The sequence below is a fragment of the Sceloporus occidentalis genome, unplaced genomic scaffold (assembly GCF_023333645.1).
Source record: "Sceloporus occidentalis isolate IW3139 unplaced genomic scaffold, rSceOcc1.0.p SCAF_440, whole genome shotgun sequence".
NCBI lineage: Eukaryota > Metazoa > Chordata > Lepidosauria > Squamata > Phrynosomatidae > Sceloporus > Sceloporus occidentalis.
The window spans coordinates 179,623-193,225 of record NW_028317420.1 but is presented as its reverse complement, the minus strand read 5'-3'; the positions used below and the strand labels follow the sequence as shown (position 1 = coordinate 193,225).

The 13,603-nt window shown below is 43.3% G+C and overlaps 20 non-coding genes across 20 annotated transcripts; 15 read left to right on the top strand and 5 right to left on the bottom strand.

Annotated features, from left to right (window-relative positions):
* Positions 1-1,174: 1,174 nt before the first annotated feature.
* Positions 1,175-1,247, bottom strand: TRNAK-UUU (transfer RNA lysine (anticodon UUU)). Its single transcript has one exon. It is a non-coding gene; the product is annotated as a tRNA-Lys (tRNA).
* A 308-nt stretch (positions 1,248-1,555) lies between these two features.
* On the top strand, positions 1,556-1,626 carry TRNAG-GCC (transfer RNA glycine (anticodon GCC)). The gene has a single exon. It is a non-coding gene; the product is annotated as a tRNA-Gly (tRNA).
* A 140-nt stretch (positions 1,627-1,766) lies between these two features.
* Positions 1,767-1,839, top strand: TRNAM-CAU (transfer RNA methionine (anticodon CAU)). The gene has a single exon. It is a non-coding gene; the product is annotated as a tRNA-Met (tRNA).
* Positions 1,840-1,939: 100 nt separating this feature from the next.
* On the top strand, positions 1,940-2,013 carry TRNAI-AAU (transfer RNA isoleucine (anticodon AAU)). Its single transcript has one exon. It is a non-coding gene; the product is annotated as a tRNA-Ile (tRNA).
* Positions 2,014-3,501: 1,488 nt separating this feature from the next.
* Positions 3,502-3,574, bottom strand: TRNAK-UUU (transfer RNA lysine (anticodon UUU)). The gene has a single exon. It is a non-coding gene; the product is annotated as a tRNA-Lys (tRNA).
* Positions 3,575-3,882: 308 nt separating this feature from the next.
* TRNAG-GCC (transfer RNA glycine (anticodon GCC)) lies at positions 3,883-3,953 on the top strand. Its single transcript has one exon. It is a non-coding gene; the product is annotated as a tRNA-Gly (tRNA).
* A 140-nt stretch (positions 3,954-4,093) lies between these two features.
* On the top strand, positions 4,094-4,166 carry TRNAM-CAU (transfer RNA methionine (anticodon CAU)). Its single transcript has one exon. It is a non-coding gene; the product is annotated as a tRNA-Met (tRNA).
* Positions 4,167-4,266: 100 nt separating this feature from the next.
* TRNAI-AAU (transfer RNA isoleucine (anticodon AAU)) lies at positions 4,267-4,340 on the top strand. Its single transcript has one exon. It is a non-coding gene; the product is annotated as a tRNA-Ile (tRNA).
* Positions 4,341-6,496: 2,156 nt separating this feature from the next.
* On the bottom strand, positions 6,497-6,569 carry TRNAK-UUU (transfer RNA lysine (anticodon UUU)). Its single transcript has one exon. It is a non-coding gene; the product is annotated as a tRNA-Lys (tRNA).
* A 308-nt stretch (positions 6,570-6,877) lies between these two features.
* TRNAG-GCC (transfer RNA glycine (anticodon GCC)) lies at positions 6,878-6,948 on the top strand. The gene has a single exon. It is a non-coding gene; the product is annotated as a tRNA-Gly (tRNA).
* Positions 6,949-7,088: 140 nt separating this feature from the next.
* TRNAM-CAU (transfer RNA methionine (anticodon CAU)) lies at positions 7,089-7,161 on the top strand. Its single transcript has one exon. It is a non-coding gene; the product is annotated as a tRNA-Met (tRNA).
* Positions 7,162-7,261: 100 nt separating this feature from the next.
* TRNAI-AAU (transfer RNA isoleucine (anticodon AAU)) lies at positions 7,262-7,335 on the top strand. The gene has a single exon. It is a non-coding gene; the product is annotated as a tRNA-Ile (tRNA).
* Positions 7,336-9,491: 2,156 nt separating this feature from the next.
* TRNAK-UUU (transfer RNA lysine (anticodon UUU)) lies at positions 9,492-9,564 on the bottom strand. The gene has a single exon. It is a non-coding gene; the product is annotated as a tRNA-Lys (tRNA).
* Positions 9,565-9,872: 308 nt separating this feature from the next.
* On the top strand, positions 9,873-9,943 carry TRNAG-GCC (transfer RNA glycine (anticodon GCC)). The gene has a single exon. It is a non-coding gene; the product is annotated as a tRNA-Gly (tRNA).
* A 140-nt stretch (positions 9,944-10,083) lies between these two features.
* On the top strand, positions 10,084-10,156 carry TRNAM-CAU (transfer RNA methionine (anticodon CAU)). Its single transcript has one exon. It is a non-coding gene; the product is annotated as a tRNA-Met (tRNA).
* A 100-nt stretch (positions 10,157-10,256) lies between these two features.
* Positions 10,257-10,330, top strand: TRNAI-AAU (transfer RNA isoleucine (anticodon AAU)). The gene has a single exon. It is a non-coding gene; the product is annotated as a tRNA-Ile (tRNA).
* A 2,156-nt stretch (positions 10,331-12,486) lies between these two features.
* On the bottom strand, positions 12,487-12,559 carry TRNAK-UUU (transfer RNA lysine (anticodon UUU)). The gene has a single exon. It is a non-coding gene; the product is annotated as a tRNA-Lys (tRNA).
* Positions 12,560-12,867: 308 nt separating this feature from the next.
* TRNAG-GCC (transfer RNA glycine (anticodon GCC)) lies at positions 12,868-12,938 on the top strand. Its single transcript has one exon. It is a non-coding gene; the product is annotated as a tRNA-Gly (tRNA).
* Positions 12,939-13,078: 140 nt separating this feature from the next.
* TRNAM-CAU (transfer RNA methionine (anticodon CAU)) lies at positions 13,079-13,151 on the top strand. The gene has a single exon. It is a non-coding gene; the product is annotated as a tRNA-Met (tRNA).
* Positions 13,152-13,251: 100 nt separating this feature from the next.
* TRNAI-AAU (transfer RNA isoleucine (anticodon AAU)) lies at positions 13,252-13,325 on the top strand. Its single transcript has one exon. It is a non-coding gene; the product is annotated as a tRNA-Ile (tRNA).
* Positions 13,326-13,603: the final 278 nt, after the last annotated feature.

The window sequence follows — 13,603 nt, the reverse complement described above, 5'->3', positions numbered from 1 at the left end:
CTTTACACATAGATACAGGAGACATTTTTTGGCAGGTAAGAACCATTCGGCATATCTAAAACATTTGCAGGGAAGCCGTCCCGCTTATCTACTATCTTTTGAGTCAAGTAAAGCTTTCCAATGTTCATTGTACAGCGATGAACTCATGGTTTTAGCATAATAAAGTGAGTAGCGCCCGAACAGGGACTTGAAACCTGTTCCTGTATTTCGTGAATACAGGAGGCATTAACGGTGGGTTCTCTTTAAACATTCAATGTCCTTCAAACTCTGGTGTGTGCACCATTGGTCTAAGGTCTAGAAAGAAAAGGGGGTGACATTATAAATGATCTTGTTTCTTTACACATAGATACAGGAGACATTTTTTGGCAGGTAAGAACCATTCGGCATATCTAAAACATTTGCAGGGAAGCCGTCCCGCTTATCTACTATCTTTTGAGTCAAGTAAAGCTTTCCAATGTTCATTGTACAGCGATGAACTCATGGTTTTAGCATAATAAAGTGAGTAGCGCCCGAACAGGGACTTGAAACCTGTTCCTGTATTTCGTGAATACAGGAGGCATTAACGGTGGGTTCTCTTTAAACATTCAATGTCCTTCAAACTCTGGTGTGTGCACCATTGGTCTAAGGTCTAGAAAGAAAAGGGGGTGACATTATAAATGATCTTGTTTCTTTACACATAGATACAGGAGACATTTTTTGGCAGGTAAGAACCATTCGGCATATCTAAAACATTTGCAGGGAAGCCGTCCCGCTTATCTACTATCTTTTGAGTCAAGTAAAGCTTTCCAATGTTCATTGTACAGCGATGAACTCATGGTTTTAGCATAATAAAGTGAGTAGCGCCCGAACAGGGACTTGAAACCTGTTCCTGTATTTCGTGAATACAGGAGGCATTAACGGTGGGTTCTCTTTAAACATTCAATGTCCTTCAAACTCTGGTGTGTGCACCATTGGTCTAAGGTCTAGAAAGAAAAGGGGGTGACATTATAAATGATCTTGTTTCTTTACACATAGATACAGGAGACATTTTTTGGCAGGTAAGAACCATTCGGCATATCTAAAACATTTGCAGGGAAGCCGTCCCGCTTATCTACTATCTTTTGAGTCAAGTAAAGCTTTCCAATGTTCATTGTACAGCGATGAACTCATGGTTTCAGCATAACAAAGCGAGCAGCGCCCGAACAGGGACTTGAACCCTGGACCCTCAGATTAAAAGTCTGATGCTCTACCGACTGAGCTACCCAGGCTCGCTGGGCATGGGCCTTGGGCCAGACCTGAAGCTGGCTATCAGTCACAGAGTTTGTCCACGTGCACTTACATTACATCTAGGACACCTTGAGTTTCTGGTTGACAACCATTTCCACAATGTCGGTCTCATAATCTGAAGGTCGAGAGTCAGGTCCTCACACAGGGCATGCTTCATTTACAGCTACACGTATAAGCAACTAACTGAGTGATCCCCCAACCACCGCTTCCATAACTTTCTGTTCAGGGGGAGAAATCTTCATTCCCACCACTCGAATCTCTATGGATTTTTAAGTCAGCCGTTGCAGATGCATTGGTGGTTCAGTGGTAGAATTTTCGCCTGCCACGCGGGAGGCCCGGGTTCGATTCCCGGCCAATGCAAACAACTTTTTTTAGAGCGTTGGTAAAACAGGTCCCTGGAAAAGCGAGATGCCTTTATAATTATGAAGGAAATTTGTCCTTGACTATGTTGCAACGCATTACGTATGAAGAGCTTCAACAAGCAGCACCCGGTAGCGTTTGCCTTGTTAGCGCAGTAGGTAGCGCGTCAGTCTCATAATCTGAAGGTCGTGAGTTCGATCCTCATACAGGGCATGCTTCTTTTACAGCTTGAGACTGTTGATAGGTGATGCTAAACGTTCATTTACTATAGAGTGTTTTCCACGGTCCTCTGTATCACCAAGCCAGCCGCCGCGGCCGGTTAGCTCAGTTGGTTAGAGCGTGGTGCTAATAACGCCAAGGTCGCGGGCTCGATCCCCGTACGGGCCATGCTGTTTTGCCTATGTTTCTGCAAATGAAATGACTTCCTTATTTGCATGATGCTTTGTATAGATACAACTATATCAGTTATTCAGGAAATGTCTGGACATCTATGCATTACCATACATCCACGGATTGCTGGCTTCTGTTTAGAGGCGGCGGTGTCTCGATTCTTCTGCACGTATGTTATTTGTTTTCGTGAATACAGGAGGCATTAACGGTGGATTCTCTTTAAACATTCAATGTCCTTCAAACTCTGGTGTGTGCACCATTGGTCTAAGGTCTAGAAAGAAAAGGGGGTGACATTATAAATGATCTTGTTTCTTTACACATAGATACAGGAGACATTTTTTGGCAGGTAAGAACCATTCGGCATATCTAAAACATTTGCAGGGAAGCCGTCCCGCTTATCTACTATCTTTTGAGTCAAGTAAAGCTTTCCAATGTTCATTGTACAGCGATGAACTCATGGTTTTAGCATAATAAAGTGAGTAGCGCCCGAACAGGGACTTGAAACCTGTTCCTGTATTTCGTGAATACAGGAGGCATTAATGGTGGGTTCTCTTTAAACATTCAATGTCCTTCAAACTCTGGTGTGTGCACCATTGGTCTAAGGTCTAGAAAGAAAAGGGGGTGACATTATAAATGATCTTGTTTCTTTACACATAGATACAGGAGACATTTTTTGGCAGGTAAGAACCATTCGGCATATCTAAAACATTTGCAGGGAAGCCGTCCCGCTTATCTACTATCTTTTGAGTCAAGTAAAGCTTTCCAATGTTCATTGTACAGCGATGAACTCATGGTTTTAGCATAATAAAGTGAGTAGCGCCCGAACAGGGACTTGAAACCTGTTCCTGTATTTCGTGAATACAGGAGGCATTAACGGTGGGTTCTCTTTAAACATTCAATGTCCTTCAAACTCTGGTGTGTGCACCATTGGTCTAAGGTCTAGAAAGAAAAGGGGGTGACATTATAAATGATCTTGTTTCTTTACACATAGATACAGGAGACATTTTTTGGCAGGTAAGAACCATTCGGCATATCTAAAACATTTGCAGGGAAGCCGTCCCGCTTATCTACTATCTTTTGAGTCAAGTAAAGCTTTCCAATGTTCATTGTACAGCGATGAACTCATGGTTTTAGCATAATAAAGTGAGTAGCGCCCGAACAGGGACTTGAAACCTGTTCCTGTATTTCGTGAATACAGGAGGCATTAACGGTGGGTTCTCTTTAAACATTCAATGTCCTTCAAACTCTGGTGTGTGCACCATTGGTCTAAGGTCTAGAAAGAAAAGGGGGTGACATTATAAATGATCTTGTTTCTTTACACATAGATACAGGAGACATTTTTTGGCAGGTAAGAACCATTCGGCATATCTAAAACATTTGCAGGGAAGCCGTCCCGCTTATCTACTATCTTTTGAGTCAAGTAAAGCTTTCCAATGTTCATTGTACAGCGATGAACTCATGGTTTCAGCATAACAAAGCGAGCAGCGCCCGAACAGGGACTTGAACCCTGGACCCTCAGATTAAAAGTCTGATGCTCTACCGACTGAGCTACCCAGGCTCGCTGGGCATGGGCCTTGGGCCAGACCTGAAGCTGGCTATCAGTCACAGAGTTTGTCCACGTGCACTTACATTACATCTAGGACACCTTGAGTTTCTGGTTGACAACCATTTCCACAATGTCGGTCTCATAATCTGAAGGTCGAGAGTCAGGTCCTCACACAGGGCATGCTTCATTTACAGCTACACGTATAAGCAACTAACTGAGTGATCCCCCAACCACCGCTTCCATAACTTTCTGTTCAGGGGGAGAAATCTTCATTCCCACCACTCGAATCTCTATGGATTTTTAAGTCGGCCGTTGCAGATGCATTGGTGGTTCAGTGGTAGAATTTTCGCCTGCCACGCGGGAGGCCCGGGTTCGATTCCCGGCCAATGCAAACAACTTTTTTTAGAGCGTTGGTAAAACAGGTCCCTGGAAAAGCGAGATGCCTTTATAATTATGAAGGAAATTTGTCCTTGACTATGTTGCAACGCATTACGTATGAAGAGCTTCAACAAGCAGCACCCGGTAGCGTTTGCCTTGTTAGCGCAGTAGGTAGCGCGTCAGTCTCATAATCTGAAGGTCGTGAGTTCGATCCTCATACAGGGCATGCTTCTTTTACAGCTTGAGACTGTTGATAGGTGATGCTAAACGTTCATTTACTATAGAGTGTTTTCCACGGTCCTCTGTATCACCAAGCCAGCCGCCGCGGCCGGTTAGCTCAGTTGGTTAGAGCGTGGTGCTAATAACGCCAAGGTCGCGGGCTCGATCCCCGTACGGGCCATGCTGTTTTGCCTATGTTTCTGCAAATGAAATGACTTCCTTATTTGCATGATGCTTTGTATAGATACAACTATATCAGTTATTCAGGAAATGTCTGGACATCTATGCATTACCATACATCCACGGATTGCTGGCTTCTGTTTAGAGGCGGCGGTGTCTCGATTCTTCTGCACGTATGTTATTTGTTTTCGTGAATACAGGAGGCATTAACGGTGGATTCTCTTTAAACATTCAATGTCCTTCAAACTCTGGTGTGTGCACCATTGGTCTAAGGTCTAGAAAGAAAAGGGGGTGACATTATAAATGATCTTGTTTCTTTACACATAGATACAGGAGACATTTTTTGGCAGGTAAGAACCATTCGGCATATCTAAAACATTTGCAGGGAAGCCGTCCCGCTTATCTACTATCTTTTGAGTCAAGTAAAGCTTTCCAATGTTCATTGTACAGCGATGAACTCATGGTTTTAGCATAATAAAGTGAGTAGCGCCCGAACAGGGACTTGAAACCTGTTCCTGTATTTCGTGAATACAGGAGGCATTAACGGTGGGTTCTCTTTAAACATTCAATGTCCTTCAAACTCTGGTGTGTGCACCATTGGTCTAAGGTCTAGAAAGAAAAGGGGGTGACATTATAAATGATCTTGTTTCTTTACACATAGATACAGGAGACATTTTTTGGCAGGTAAGAACCATTCGGCATATCTAAAACATTTGCAGGGAAGCCGTCCCGCTTATCTACTATCTTTTGAGTCAAGTAAAGCTTTCCAATGTTCATTGTACAGCGATGAACTCATGGTTTTAGCATAATAAAGTGAGTAGCGCCCGAACAGGGACTTGAAACCTGTTCCTGTATTTCGTGAATACAGGAGGCATTAACGGTGGGTTCTCTTTAAACATTCAATGTCCTTCAAACTCTGGTGTGTGCACCATTGGTCTAAGGTCTAGAAAGAAAAGGGGGTGACATTATAAATGATCTTGTTTCTTTACACATAGATACAGGAGACATTTTTTGGCAGGTAAGAACCATTCGGCATATCTAAAACATTTGCAGGGAAGCCGTCCCGCTTATCTACTATCTTTTGAGTCAAGTAAAGCTTTCCAATGTTCATTGTACAGCGATGAACTCATGGTTTTAGCATAATAAAGTGAGTAGCGCCCGAACAGGGACTTGAAACCTGTTCCTGTATTTCGTGAATACAGGAGGCATTAACGGTGGGTTCTCTTTAAACATTCAATGTCCTTCAAACTCTGGTGTGTGCACCATTGGTCTAAGGTCTAGAAAGAAAAGGGGGTGACATTATAAATGATCTTGTTTCTTTACACATAGATACAGGAGACATTTTTTGGCAGGTAAGAACCATTCGGCATATCTAAAACATTTGCAGGGAAGCCGTCCCGCTTATCTACTATCTTTTGAGTCAAGTAAAGCTTTCCAATGTTCATTGTACAGCGATGAACTCATGGTTTTAGCATAATAAAGTGAGTAGCGCCCGAACAGGGACTTGAAACCTGTTCCTGTATTTCGTGAATACAGGAGGCATTAACGGTGGGTTCTCTTTAAACATTCAATGTCCTTCAAACTCTGGTGTGTGCACCATTGGTCTAAGGTCTAGAAAGAAAAGGGGGTGACATTATAAATGATCTTGTTTCTTTACACATAGATACAGGAGACATTTTTTGGCAGGTAAGAACCATTCGGCATATCTAAAACATTTGCAGGGAAGCCGTCCCGCTTATCTACTATCTTTTGAGTCAAGTAAAGCTTTCCAATGTTCATTGTACAGCGATGAACTCATGGTTTTAGCATAATAAAGTGAGTAGCGCCCGAACAGGGACTTGAAACCTGTTCCTGTATTTCGTGAATACAGGAGGCATTAACGGTGGGTTCTCTTTAAACATTCAATGTCCTTCAAACTCTGGTGTGTGCACCATTGGTCTAAGGTCTAGAAAGAAAAGGGGGTGACATTATAAATGATCTTGTTTCTTTACACATAGATACAGGAGACATTTTTTGGCAGGTAAGAACCATTCGGCATATCTAAAACATTTGCAGGGAAGCCGTCCCGCTTATCTACTATCTTTTGAGTCAAGTAAAGCTTTCCAATGTTCATTGTACAGCGATGAACTCATGGTTTCAGCATAACAAAGCGAGCAGCGCCCGAACAGGGACTTGAACCCTGGACCCTCAGATTAAAAGTCTGATGCTCTACCGACTGAGCTACCCAGGCTCGCTGGGCATGGGCCTTGGGCCAGACCTGAAGCTGGCTATCAGTCACAGAGTTTGTCCACGTGCACTTACATTACATCTAGGACACCTTGAGTTTCTGGTTGACAACCATTTCCACAATGTCGGTCTCATAATCTGAAGGTCGAGAGTCAGGTCCTCACACAGGGCATGCTTCATTTACAGCTACACGTATAAGCAACTAACTGAGTGATCCCCCAACCACCGCTTCCATAACTTTCTGTTCAGGGGGAGAAATCTTCATTCCCACCACTCGAATCTCTATGGATTTTTAAGTCGGCCGTTGCAGATGCATTGGTGGTTCAGTGGTAGAATTTTCGCCTGCCACGCGGGAGGCCCGGGTTCGATTCCCGGCCAATGCAAACAACTTTTTTTAGAGCGTTGGTAAAACAGGTCCCTGGAAAAGCGAGATGCCTTTATAATTATGAAGGAAATTTGTCCTTGACTATGTTGCAACGCATTACGTATGAAGAGCTTCAACAAGCAGCACCCGGTAGCGTTTGCCTTGTTAGCGCAGTAGGTAGCGCGTCAGTCTCATAATCTGAAGGTCGTGAGTTCGATCCTCATACAGGGCATGCTTCTTTTACAGCTTGAGACTGTTGATAGGTGATGCTAAACGTTCATTTACTATAGAGTGTTTTCCACGGTCCTCTGTATCACCAAGCCAGCCGCCGCGGCCGGTTAGCTCAGTTGGTTAGAGCGTGGTGCTAATAACGCCAAGGTCGCGGGCTCGATCCCCGTACGGGCCATGCTGTTTTGCCTATGTTTCTGCAAATGAAATGACTTCCTTATTTGCATGATGCTTTGTATAGATACAACTATATCAGTTATTCAGGAAATGTCTGGACATCTATGCATTACCATACATCCACGGATTGCTGGCTTCTGTTTAGAGGCGGCGGTGTCTCGATTCTTCTGCACGTATGTTATTTGTTTTCGTGAATACAGGAGGCATTAACGGTGGATTCTCTTTAAACATTCAATGTCCTTCAAACTCTGGTGTGTGCACCATTGGTCTAAGGTCTAGAAAGAAAAGGGGGTGACATTATAAATGATCTTGTTTCTTTACACATAGATACAGGAGACATTTTTTGGCAGGTAAGAACCATTCGGCATATCTAAAACATTTGCAGGGAAGCCGTCCCGCTTATCTACTATCTTTTGAGTCAAGTAAAGCTTTCCAATGTTCATTGTACAGCGATGAACTCATGGTTTTAGCATAATAAAGTGAGTAGCGCCCGAACAGGGACTTGAAACCTGTTCCTGTATTTCGTGAATACAGGAGGCATTAACGGTGGGTTCTCTTTAAACATTCAATGTCCTTCAAACTCTGGTGTGTGCACCATTGGTCTAAGGTCTAGAAAGAAAAGGGGGTGACATTATAAATGATCTTGTTTCTTTACACATAGATACAGGAGACATTTTTTGGCAGGTAAGAACCATTCGGCATATCTAAAACATTTGCAGGGAAGCCGTCCCGCTTATCTACTATCTTTTGAGTCAAGTAAAGCTTTCCAATGTTCATTGTACAGCGATGAACTCATGGTTTTAGCATAATAAAGTGAGTAGCGCCCGAACAGGGACTTGAAACCTGTTCCTGTATTTCGTGAATACAGGAGGCATTAACGGTGGGTTCTCTTTAAACATTCAATGTCCTTCAAACTCTGGTGTGTGCACCATTGGTCTAAGGTCTAGAAAGAAAAGGGGGTGACATTATAAATGATCTTGTTTCTTTACACATAGATACAGGAGACATTTTTTGGCAGGTAAGAACCATTCGGCATATCTAAAACATTTGCAGGGAAGCCGTCCCGCTTATCTACTATCTTTTGAGTCAAGTAAAGCTTTCCAATGTTCATTGTACAGCGATGAACTCATGGTTTTAGCATAATAAAGTGAGTAGCGCCCGAACAGGGACTTGAAACCTGTTCCTGTATTTCGTGAATACAGGAGGCATTAACGGTGGGTTCTCTTTAAACATTCAATGTCCTTCAAACTCTGGTGTGTGCACCATTGGTCTAAGGTCTAGAAAGAAAAGGGGGTGACATTATAAATGATCTTGTTTCTTTACACATAGATACAGGAGACATTTTTTGGCAGGTAAGAACCATTCGGCATATCTAAAACATTTGCAGGGAAGCCGTCCCGCTTATCTACTATCTTTTGAGTCAAGTAAAGCTTTCCAATGTTCATTGTACAGCGATGAACTCATGGTTTTAGCATAATAAAGTGAGTAGCGCCCGAACAGGGACTTGAAACCTGTTCCTGTATTTCGTGAATACAGGAGGCATTAACGGTGGGTTCTCTTTAAACATTCAATGTCCTTCAAACTCTGGTGTGTGCACCATTGGTCTAAGGTCTAGAAAGAAAAGGGGGTGACATTATAAATGATCTTGTTTCTTTACACATAGATACAGGAGACATTTTTTGGCAGGTAAGAACCATTCGGCATATCTAAAACATTTGCAGGGAAGCCGTCCCGCTTATCTACTATCTTTTGAGTCAAGTAAAGCTTTCCAATGTTCATTGTACAGCGATGAACTCATGGTTTTAGCATAATAAAGTGAGTAGCGCCCGAACAGGGACTTGAAACCTGTTCCTGTATTTCGTGAATACAGGAGGCATTAACGGTGGGTTCTCTTTAAACATTCAATGTCCTTCAAACTCTGGTGTGTGCACCATTGGTCTAAGGTCTAGAAAGAAAAGGGGGTGACATTATAAATGATCTTGTTTCTTTACACATAGATACAGGAGACATTTTTTGGCAGGTAAGAACCATTCGGCATATCTAAAACATTTGCAGGGAAGCCGTCCCGCTTATCTACTATCTTTTGAGTCAAGTAAAGCTTTCCAATGTTCATTGTACAGCGATGAACTCATGGTTTCAGCATAACAAAGCGAGCAGCGCCCGAACAGGGACTTGAACCCTGGACCCTCAGATTAAAAGTCTGATGCTCTACCGACTGAGCTACCCAGGCTCGCTGGGCATGGGCCTTGGGCCAGACCTGAAGCTGGCTATCAGTCACAGAGTTTGTCCACGTGCACTTACATTACATCTAGGACACCTTGAGTTTCTGGTTGACAACCATTTCCACAATGTCGGTCTCATAATCTGAAGGTCGAGAGTCAGGTCCTCACACAGGGCATGCTTCATTTACAGCTACACGTATAAGCAACTAACTGAGTGATCCCCCAACCACCGCTTCCATAACTTTCTGTTCAGGGGGAGAAATCTTCATTCCCACCACTCGAATCTCTATGGATTTTTAAGTCGGCCGTTGCAGATGCATTGGTGGTTCAGTGGTAGAATTTTCGCCTGCCACGCGGGAGGCCCGGGTTCGATTCCCGGCCAATGCAAACAACTTTTTTTAGAGCGTTGGTAAAACAGGTCCCTGGAAAAGCGAGATGCCTTTATAATTATGAAGGAAATTTGTCCTTGACTATGTTGCAACGCATTACGTATGAAGAGCTTCAACAAGCAGCACCCGGTAGCGTTTGCCTTGTTAGCGCAGTAGGTAGCGCGTCAGTCTCATAATCTGAAGGTCGTGAGTTCGATCCTCATACAGGGCATGCTTCTTTTACAGCTTGAGACTGTTGATAGGTGATGCTAAACGTTCATTTACTATAGAGTGTTTTCCACGGTCCTCTGTATCACCAAGCCAGCCGCCGCGGCCGGTTAGCTCAGTTGGTTAGAGCGTGGTGCTAATAACGCCAAGGTCGCGGGCTCGATCCCCGTACGGGCCATGCTGTTTTGCCTATGTTTCTGCAAATGAAATGACTTCCTTATTTGCATGATGCTTTGTATAGATACAACTATATCAGTTATTCAGGAAATGTCTGGACATCTATGCATTACCATACATCCACGGATTGCTGGCTTCTGTTTAGAGGCGGCGGTGTCTCGATTCTTCTGCACGTATGTTATTTGTTTTCGTGAATACAGGAGGCATTAACGGTGGATTCTCTTTAAACATTCAATGTCCTTCAAACTCTGGTGTGTGCACCATTGGTCTAAGGTCTAGAAAGAAAAGGGGGTGACATTATAAATGATCTTGTTTCTTTACACATAGATACAGGAGACATTTTTTGGCAGGTAAGAACCATTCGGCATATCTAAAACATTTGCAGGGAAGCCGTCCCGCTTATCTACTATCTTTTGAGTCAAGTAAAGCTTTCCAATGTTCATTGTACAGCGATGAACTCATGGTTTTAGCATAATAAAGTGAGTAGCGCCCGAACAGGGACTTGAAACCTGTTCCTGTATTTCGTGAATACAGGAGGCATTAACGGTGGGTTCTCTTTAAACATTCAATGTCCTTCAAACTCTGGTGTGTGCACCATTGGTCTAAGGTCTAGAAAGAAAAGGGGGTGACATTATAAATGATCTTGTTTCTTTACACATAGATACAGGAGACATTTTTTGGCAGGTAAGAACCATTCGGCATATCTAAAACATTTGCAGGGAAGCCGTCCCGCTTATCTACTATCTTTTGAGTCAAGTAAAGCTTTCCAATGTTCATTGTACAGCGATGAACTCATGGTTTTAGCATAATAAAGTGAGTAGCGCCCGAACAGGGACTTGAAACCTGTTCCTGTATTTCGTGAATACAGGAGGCATTAACGGTGGGTTCTCTTTAAACATTCAATGTCCTTCAAACTCTGGTGTGTGCACCATTGGTCTAAGGTCTAGAAAGAAAAGGGGGTGACATTATAAATGATCTTGTTTCTTTACACATAGATACAGGAGACATTTTTTGGCAGGTAAGAACCATTCGGCATATCTAAAACATTTGCAGGGAAGCCGTCCCGCTTATCTACTATCTTTTGAGTCAAGTAAAGCTTTCCAATGTTCATTGTACAGCGATGAACTCATGGTTTTAGCATAATAAAGTGAGTAGCGCCCGAACAGGGACTTGAAACCTGTTCCTGTATTTCGTGAATACAGGAGGCATTAACGGTGGGTTCTCTTTAAACATTCAATGTCCTTCAAACTCTGGTGTGTGCACCATTGGTCTAAGGTCTAGAAAGAAAAGGGGGTGACATTATAAATGATCTTGTTTCTTTACACATAGATACAGGAGACATTTTTTGGCAGGTAAGAACCATTCGGCATATCTAAAACATTTGCAGGGAAGCCGTCCCGCTTATCTACTATCTTTTGAGTCAAGTAAAGCTTTCCAATGTTCATTGTACAGCGATGAACTCATGGTTTTAGCATAATAAAGTGAGTAGCGCCCGAACAGGGACTTGAAACCTGTTCCTGTATTTCGTGAATACAGGAGGCATTAACGGTGGGTTCTCTTTAAACATTCAATGTCCTTCAAACTCTGGTGTGTGCACCATTGGTCTAAGGTCTAGAAAGAAAAGGGGGTGACATTATAAATGATCTTGTTTCTTTACACATAGATACAGGAGACATTTTTTGGCAGGTAAGAACCATTCGGCATATCTAAAACATTTGCAGGGAAGCCGTCCCGCTTATCTACTATCTTTTGAGTCAAGTAAAGCTTTCCAATGTTCATTGTACAGCGATGAACTCATGGTTTTAGCATAATAAAGTGAGTAGCGCCCGAACAGGGACTTGAAACCTGTTCCTGTATTTCGTGAATACAGGAGGCATTAACGGTGGGTTCTCTTTAAACATTCAATGTCCTTCAAACTCTGGTGTGTGCACCATTGGTCTAAGGTCTAGAAAGAAAAGGGGGTGACATTATAAATGATCTTGTTTCTTTACACATAGATACAGGAGACATTTTTTGGCAGGTAAGAACCATTCGGCATATCTAAAACATTTGCAGGGAAGCCGTCCCGCTTATCTACTATCTTTTGAGTCAAGTAAAGCTTTCCAATGTTCATTGTACAGCGATGAACTCATGGTTTCAGCATAACAAAGCGAGCAGCGCCCGAACAGGGACTTGAACCCTGGACCCTCAGATTAAAAGTCTGATGCTCTACCGACTGAGCTACCCAGGCTCGCTGGGCATGGGCCTTGGGCCAGACCTGAAGCTGGCTATCAGTCACAGAGTTTGTCCACGTGCACTTACATTACATCTAGGACACCTTGAGTTTCTGGTTGACAACCATTTCCACAATGTCGGTCTCATAATCTGAAGGTCGAGAGTCAGGTCCTCACACAGGGCATGCTTCATTTACAGCTACACGTATAAGCAACTAACTGAGTGATCCCCCAACCACCGCTTCCATAACTTTCTGTTCAGGGGGAGAAATCTTCATTCCCACCACTCGAATCTCTATGGATTTTTAAGTCGGCCGTTGCAGATGCATTGGTGGTTCAGTGGTAGAATTTTCGCCTGCCACGCGGGAGGCCCGGGTTCGATTCCCGGCCAATGCAAACAACTTTTTTTAGAGCGTTGGTAAAACAGGTCCCTGGAAAAGCGAGATGCCTTTATAATTATGAAGGAAATTTGTCCTTGACTATGTTGCAACGCATTACGTATGAAGAGCTTCAACAAGCAGCACCCGGTAGCGTTTGCCTTGTTAGCGCAGTAGGTAGCGCGTCAGTCTCATAATCTGAAGGTCGTGAGTTCGATCCTCATACAGGGCATGCTTCTTTTACAGCTTGAGACTGTTGATAGGTGATGCTAAACGTTCATTTACTATAGAGTGTTTTCCACGGTCCTCTGTATCACCAAGCCAGCCGCCGCGGCCGGTTAGCTCAGTTGGTTAGAGCGTGGTGCTAATAACGCCAAGGTCGCGGGTTCGATCCCCGTACGGGCCATGCTGTTTTGCCTATGTTTCTGCAAATGAAATGACTTCCTTATTTGCATGATGCTTTGTATAGATACAACTATATCAGTTATTCAGGAAATGTCTGGACATCTATGCATTACCATACATCCACGGATTGCTGGCTTCTGTTTAGAGGCGGCGGTGTCTCGATTCTTCTGCACGTATGTTATTTGTTTTCGTGAATACAGGAGGCATTAACGGTGGATTCTCTTTAAACATTCAATGTCCTTCAAACTCTGGTGTGTGCACCATTGGTCTAAGGTCTAG